The 6,000-nt window shown below is 35.5% G+C and overlaps 1 protein-coding gene across 3 annotated transcripts in view; it reads right to left on the bottom strand.

The window, feature by feature from the left end:
* The window catches only part of LOC106955410 (troponin T, cardiac muscle isoforms), a 53,437-nt gene that overhangs the window by 35,784 nt on the left and 11,653 nt on the right, over positions 1 to 6,000 (bottom strand). For 2 of the 3 annotated variants that reach the window (XR_012577042.1, XR_012577041.1), the window contains exon 4: positions 1,373 to 1,466. The gene's annotated coding sequence lies outside the window, so the exon portion shown is untranslated. Of the gene's footprint in view, positions 1 to 1,372; positions 1,467 to 4,005; positions 4,580 to 6,000 lie in introns of those variants that run through there. The other variant, XR_012577043.1, reaches the window with a different exon arrangement.

Genomic DNA, 6,000 nt, shown 5'->3' on the forward strand with positions numbered 1-6,000 from the left:
TATTCAAATTTGAAAATAACTGCCATGATTTAAAGAAAAAAAAAGTATATCCCAATCTATATATTAATCAATTTAATTTTTGTTGTCATTTTAATATATACTTCCTTGTTTGTTTGCTTGCTTGTTTGGTTATTTTATTTTTAATTCGTTACTTGATCTCCTACCTGGTTAATTATTTTGTAGATAAATACTGCTTCTTGCTTTTTGTCAGTAATGTTTGTTGTCTGCACACTAATTGGTGAATTTAAAAAACGTTGAAGCTGTTGAATGTGGGATGTTAATAGTTCATGTCTGTGTTGAGTCAAACGACCTAAGATTTTTATCAAATTCAAATTATCCAAGCATACGGAAATAAACTGCAACTGTACAAATAAATTTACAGGTGGAGATCAGAAACATTTCTGCTCAGAGTAAAAAAACAAAAAACACATTTTACTGACCGAACTTTTAGTAAATGTCACTGAAAAAACCTTTTGCTCTGCAGGTGAAATTATTTCCAACCAACAAGGTGAAAATCAAGCAGTCACTCAGTCTGAGTGATTACACTGTGTCACCTGGCTGGACTTTTAACATCCGTCTAGCAGATGGGAAGAGGTCGAACACAGGCCGACTGCTGGCAGTTTAATTACAGCGCTCCGTTGCCCGTTTCTTTGATTGCTTTCTGTTGCAGCTCTGCATAAAATTCTGTCAACAAATCATTAGAACAATAAACTTTTTCTGGAGAGGAAAGCCAGCTGTGTTGTCGGCAGATTGAAGTGCTTTTCACTAGAGAGAAAAATATGTTTTCTCTTCTCTTTCCATAAAATTTGATTCCGAGTAAACATTTACTATGCTCTTTGCAACATTTCTTCTCTTATTATTCTTTATACAGAACAAATTAATTTGTTTACAATAATTTACTTCATTGATCAAATAGATATCAAGCATTAAAATACAAAATGGAGAAGCTAACATCCACCGTCTTCCTTATTTCTGCTTTTTCAATTCAGCCAATCAGCACCAAGGGAAATAAATGCTGCTCCCTGATTGGCTGCTTTGTAAATGCCAGCCAATGGCATGTCGAGTAGCTTTAAATCTCGATATTTAATTTTCCAAAGATGTATTTTCTTTCAAGAATTTTAGATGGATAAATAATTACTATCTAATCTTTTCATTTTATTTAAAATCGTTGTTTATCCTTGAGTGAATCTTGAAATACAGAAATTTTCTGATTCTTCCTTTTATGATGCTTAACAGAAACGTAAAGAATACATCTTTCAGATATATTTTTGATGGAAAGCTTGTATTAGTATAATGTTAAAAATGTCAAATAATCCCTCGTTTTCCAGTTTGCATTTCGATTAGAGAATATTTTTTGCCTTCCCCAGCTCACCTTCTGTGTTGACCATCTGTCCTCTTATCTGCGCTGTCGTAGGCATCGTCCTCATCTCTGAAGTTTGCCAAGGTCACGCTGCGTCCTTGAACCTCTACCAGCCAGAAAATGATAAATGTAAGAACCACTCTGGGTTTGGGCTTTAATAAAAACCAAAACAGCTCCTATTATCTTTTTGATGAAGAGATATTCAGAGGACATTTTGCTCCATAATTTCCTTTTGATCGATAGCACAAGATAAACAGAAAAAGGAGGGCATTGCATTAGTTTCCTTGGTGATGAAGGCTGCCCAGTTGTGTGCAGAGCCCGTATTTAGAGCGTAGTTGTAACTTTAGTTAGCGTCTAATAGCTCCACATGGTGATGGGTGTAATTAAAGCTTTGCTGTTTCCTGACTGGTTATTTGTGTTTGGTATTTAAAGCTGTTTAAACACAGAGGGGGTAATCGTCCTTCTCAACGTCAAACATAAAAGTGGATTCTGCAGAAGAAGAGAAATTAATTTAAGTTCTGAGTCTGAAGATTTGCACACTGTGTTGGATACAAAGGGTCAAGAGTCAATTCATAACCTGCAAACTAGAGGAAACTGCTTTTATTATGAGAACAACAACATTTAAAGGGGGAAGAGGACAGAGTATTACACAACACCTCACAAACACTGCAGCCTCATGGCTATTTTTATGGCTCGGTTTGTCGCTGCATGACATAAACCCACAAATCAAATTTAAATTCATGATTTAAAATATAAAAAGCTCCAAGACATATGCAAATTTCATGTGGTTATGATAAAAGGCTTCATGTCAGGGATCCAAAACAAGAGTAGACATATAAACTACAAATTACCAGATTTGGATTTTCTGTCAACACATTTCTCCGTCTGGTGGAAAATCAAAACCTCGCCCACATTTTCTTCACTCCTCTTTTGTCTAAGTTTTCATAAAAACTGTTTCAGAAAACACAAACAATATTGCAATATATGCATCTATATGTATCTTGCAATATTCTGCATAGAATATTGCAAGATGATAGCATGGAAAATATGCAAAAATCAAAGAAAAGCAATAAATAAACACCACGAAGAAAGCACAAAAGAAAGGAATATACATATATATCTGTAAATTTTGCACAGTAGTATGAAAAATTATCTGCTTTAGCATTTAGAAAACAACAGATGAGTTGGACAATGGCTAAAAAATACAAAACATGCCAGGAAAAGCTATCTGAACCAACCTGGCAATGGTTGAATGCCTTGATAAATGAATAAATAATTGTGATACACCACAACATTATGCCCTCAACACCATCCTGGCAACATGACGTAAGCATTATAGACCGTTTTTGGTAACACTTTATTTGAAAGGGGGTGAATAAGACTGTCATGACACTGTCATAAACATGACATAACACCTGTCATAAACATGAATAAGTCTTCATGAATATTTATGACTGTTGTCATAAAGCGTCATTCGGTAAATTATGACACTTTTAATACAAAGTTGACATTATTCAAAATGTCTTTGTTATGACAACTTGACATTAACCAAGAAATCATTACTGATATAAATTTTTTATAAAAGTATTACTGATTGCACTTTAAAAATTAGGTAACTTTGTTATTAAAGGTAAAGTTTAAACAGTAATGATTTCCTGGTTAATGTCAAGTTGTCATGACAGACATTTTGAATAATGTCAACTTTGTATTAAAAGTGTCATAATTTACTAAATGACGCTTTTTGACAACAGTCATAAATATTCATGAAGGCTTATTCATGTTCATGACAGGTGTTATGACATGTTTATGACAGTGTAATGACAGTCTTATTCACCCCCTTCAAATAAAGTGTTACCCCGTTTTTATCTCACTTAAGGTCAGTTTTCAATATAATAATAAATGAGCTACAAGGTCAAAACAAACCATTTACTGAAAAGTTTCTTGAAGATCCAAAGACATTTGCGGGTGTTGTGTGGATCCTGATGGAGAATGTCCATCTGTTTCCTGAGATTAAACAGCAGGTTCACCTCTGAATGAGAGGGGTTTGGAGTGGCCTAGTCAAAGTCCTATTTAAGATGCTGCCACTGAATAATGAAAAACCATTCAACTTGGCTAAATAAAAAGAAGACTGGGTCTAAATTAGTGATATAAAACACTCAAACTTTTGGATTTGGGGTTCAATGCTAAGCTAATGGGTCACAATGAATGTAATAAATAAAATCATTTGCAAACTAATGGCAACAGGTTTTAAAACCAGGTAGTTACATAATCACCCACACGTCTCATGTCAATTTATTTTGTTTATAATTTGAAATAAAATGATGTGATTAATAGAATGTCATTGCTTTGCATATAAGGCTTAATTTATTTCTAATCTAAAGTACAAAAATGCGTCTTCTGGACCACCAGTTATCACTATTACTGGCATAGAGGAGATAAACTGTTATGAAGTACGATTTATAAATTAGAAAGAGGAAACCCAGAGGGGATGTATGGGTAAAAGTGGCTATGAATAGCCATTTCCCCGTTGGGTGAAACCAAAGGAATCCTCTTTCATTCTTCAACTGATTCGTCTTGACAGAGAAACCCCGCTCCCTTCAAACATGATTTCAATTCATCCTGAAAGCAAGAATGGACGCACTCGAACTACAACCGTTCGTGTTTCTTTATTTTATGAGGATGGATCATCTCAGTGATGCGAGGTGGACGTAAACCATAAGATGATATACAAAAACTAAAAAGATACAGCTTCTTTTTCAGACCAAATGTCTCTTAAGTCAGTTAGAAACATCTAAAATATTTCTATTTGCTAAATGGCACAATAATGAGAGATTATTGGCCGATACAAATTTTAATGCAGCTCAGTTTCACATTATGTTTCAGCATATTTATAAACGGCATTGTGAGCTTTCTGGAGAAACAAAGGCTCCTCTCTGGATCGAACAGGTGTGTGCAGCAGTCCTATCATCAGCGCCAGCGGTGATGGGAAGAACACGCTGTAATAACAGGTTAGCGGGAGAAGCATCACTGAGATCAGGCCTCTCTCCAGCTGCTCTGCTGATTTACATGGCAAGCAGAGGTGGAGGAGTCGTCATGAATCAGCCGAGGGAGAGCGAGCGCCCAGCGGAGGACGTGTGCGTGAATGCAAATGCAGCCGTTTGGCCAGGGCTGCTCATTCCGACACAGGTATGGCTCATCCAGCGCTGCAGTGATTCATAGCTGGAGACAAATCCAGAGTCCAAATGAAACAGGTGGGAACATTCACCAGAGCAGAGAGGAAGCATGCATAAAAATAGATGCATCTGAGCAAATTAGTGCAAACAAATATCCTGACATGTTGTCCTCAAGCATGCAGTTTGGCATTCCTAATCAAATAAACACACACACAACGTGGACCAGACACACTAGTCAACTCAAGGAAGGAGAAGGATGGATAAAAGTAAACATGCTGCAGCATTCAACTAATCTGGTAGAGAGACAACAGATTAAAAAAGTTTCTTAAAGATGCACATCCTTAACATTTTTGTTAAATCCGTCACTATGCCAAAACCCTTTCTTCGCCATCGCTAATTCCAGTTCCCCCTTCACATTCACTCTGGATAACTGATATTATGTTGTGTATGGACTTAGAAAGGATAACATTATCTGTCCGAAGTTCTAAAAATAGATTTTAGAAAGTTTGACACCATTTCTTAAATGTTTATGAGTATCCCATCATTTTTTTATTCATTTAAATTCACTTAAAATGATCAGTTTCTCTGATTTTACGTTTTATACGTATGTGCGTGGGTAAAATGAACATTGTTCTTTTATTTTATGAACTACTGACAACAGATCTCCAAAATTCTAAGCAAAAATGTATCATCTATTTGGAGAATCTGAAAAGATAAAATGAAGATGTCAAAAAAGTTAACTTTATTTCAAGCTAATCAGATTTATTGTAAATGACATCAGATGTGAACTCAAGAAATTATTTAAATCGATTTTTTAGAGGTGCACTCACTTATTCAACCACTTTTTAGTTGAACTGTACAGGAAATGCTCCATTAAAAAGGTTTTGTTATGATTTATCATCTCAGTTTTCCTTTTATCCGTACTCTTTTCAGATCTAATCAAACCGGAGGAGGTTTTTCAGGTACTATCGAGTCCTTCCCGTCATAAAAAATAAAATCTATTTCCACTCTGAATGTGCAAACAGCAGCCAGCTCCTGTTGGGCGTTTGTACTGTACCAGCGTTGGCTTTCAGTGAATGAAAAGCTCCCACACGCCACAGAGTGAGTCACAGTTTAACCTGTTTAATGCCAAGTTTAATCTTTGCACTACGGTGGTGGGAATTGCCTATATTTGTCATGCATCCCCACAATACGTGACGACAAACAAACACGCAGGCCTGATGTGACTCAGACACGCCAATAAATATTAATGCTCCTTTTTTTCTAATAATGGGTTTCAGGCAACATGAGCCCAGAAAAATCAACTTTTCACTCCGGTTTATTTGGACACAAATGATCTTTATATCATGAAGCTAAATGTTCACATTAAGCAATAAATCAATTAATCTCAATTTCCTTTAGAATAATTTATCATTTTTCTTTCTCTTTCCACCACAAATTGTATGAATAAAAACAAATATGTCACTT

The sequence above is a fragment of the Poecilia latipinna genome, unplaced genomic scaffold (genome assembly GCF_001443285.1).
Source record: "Poecilia latipinna isolate Pla-1442-1.1 unplaced genomic scaffold, P_latipinna-1.0 Scaffold732, whole genome shotgun sequence".
Taxonomy (NCBI): Eukaryota; Metazoa; Chordata; class Actinopteri; order Cyprinodontiformes; family Poeciliidae; genus Poecilia; species Poecilia latipinna.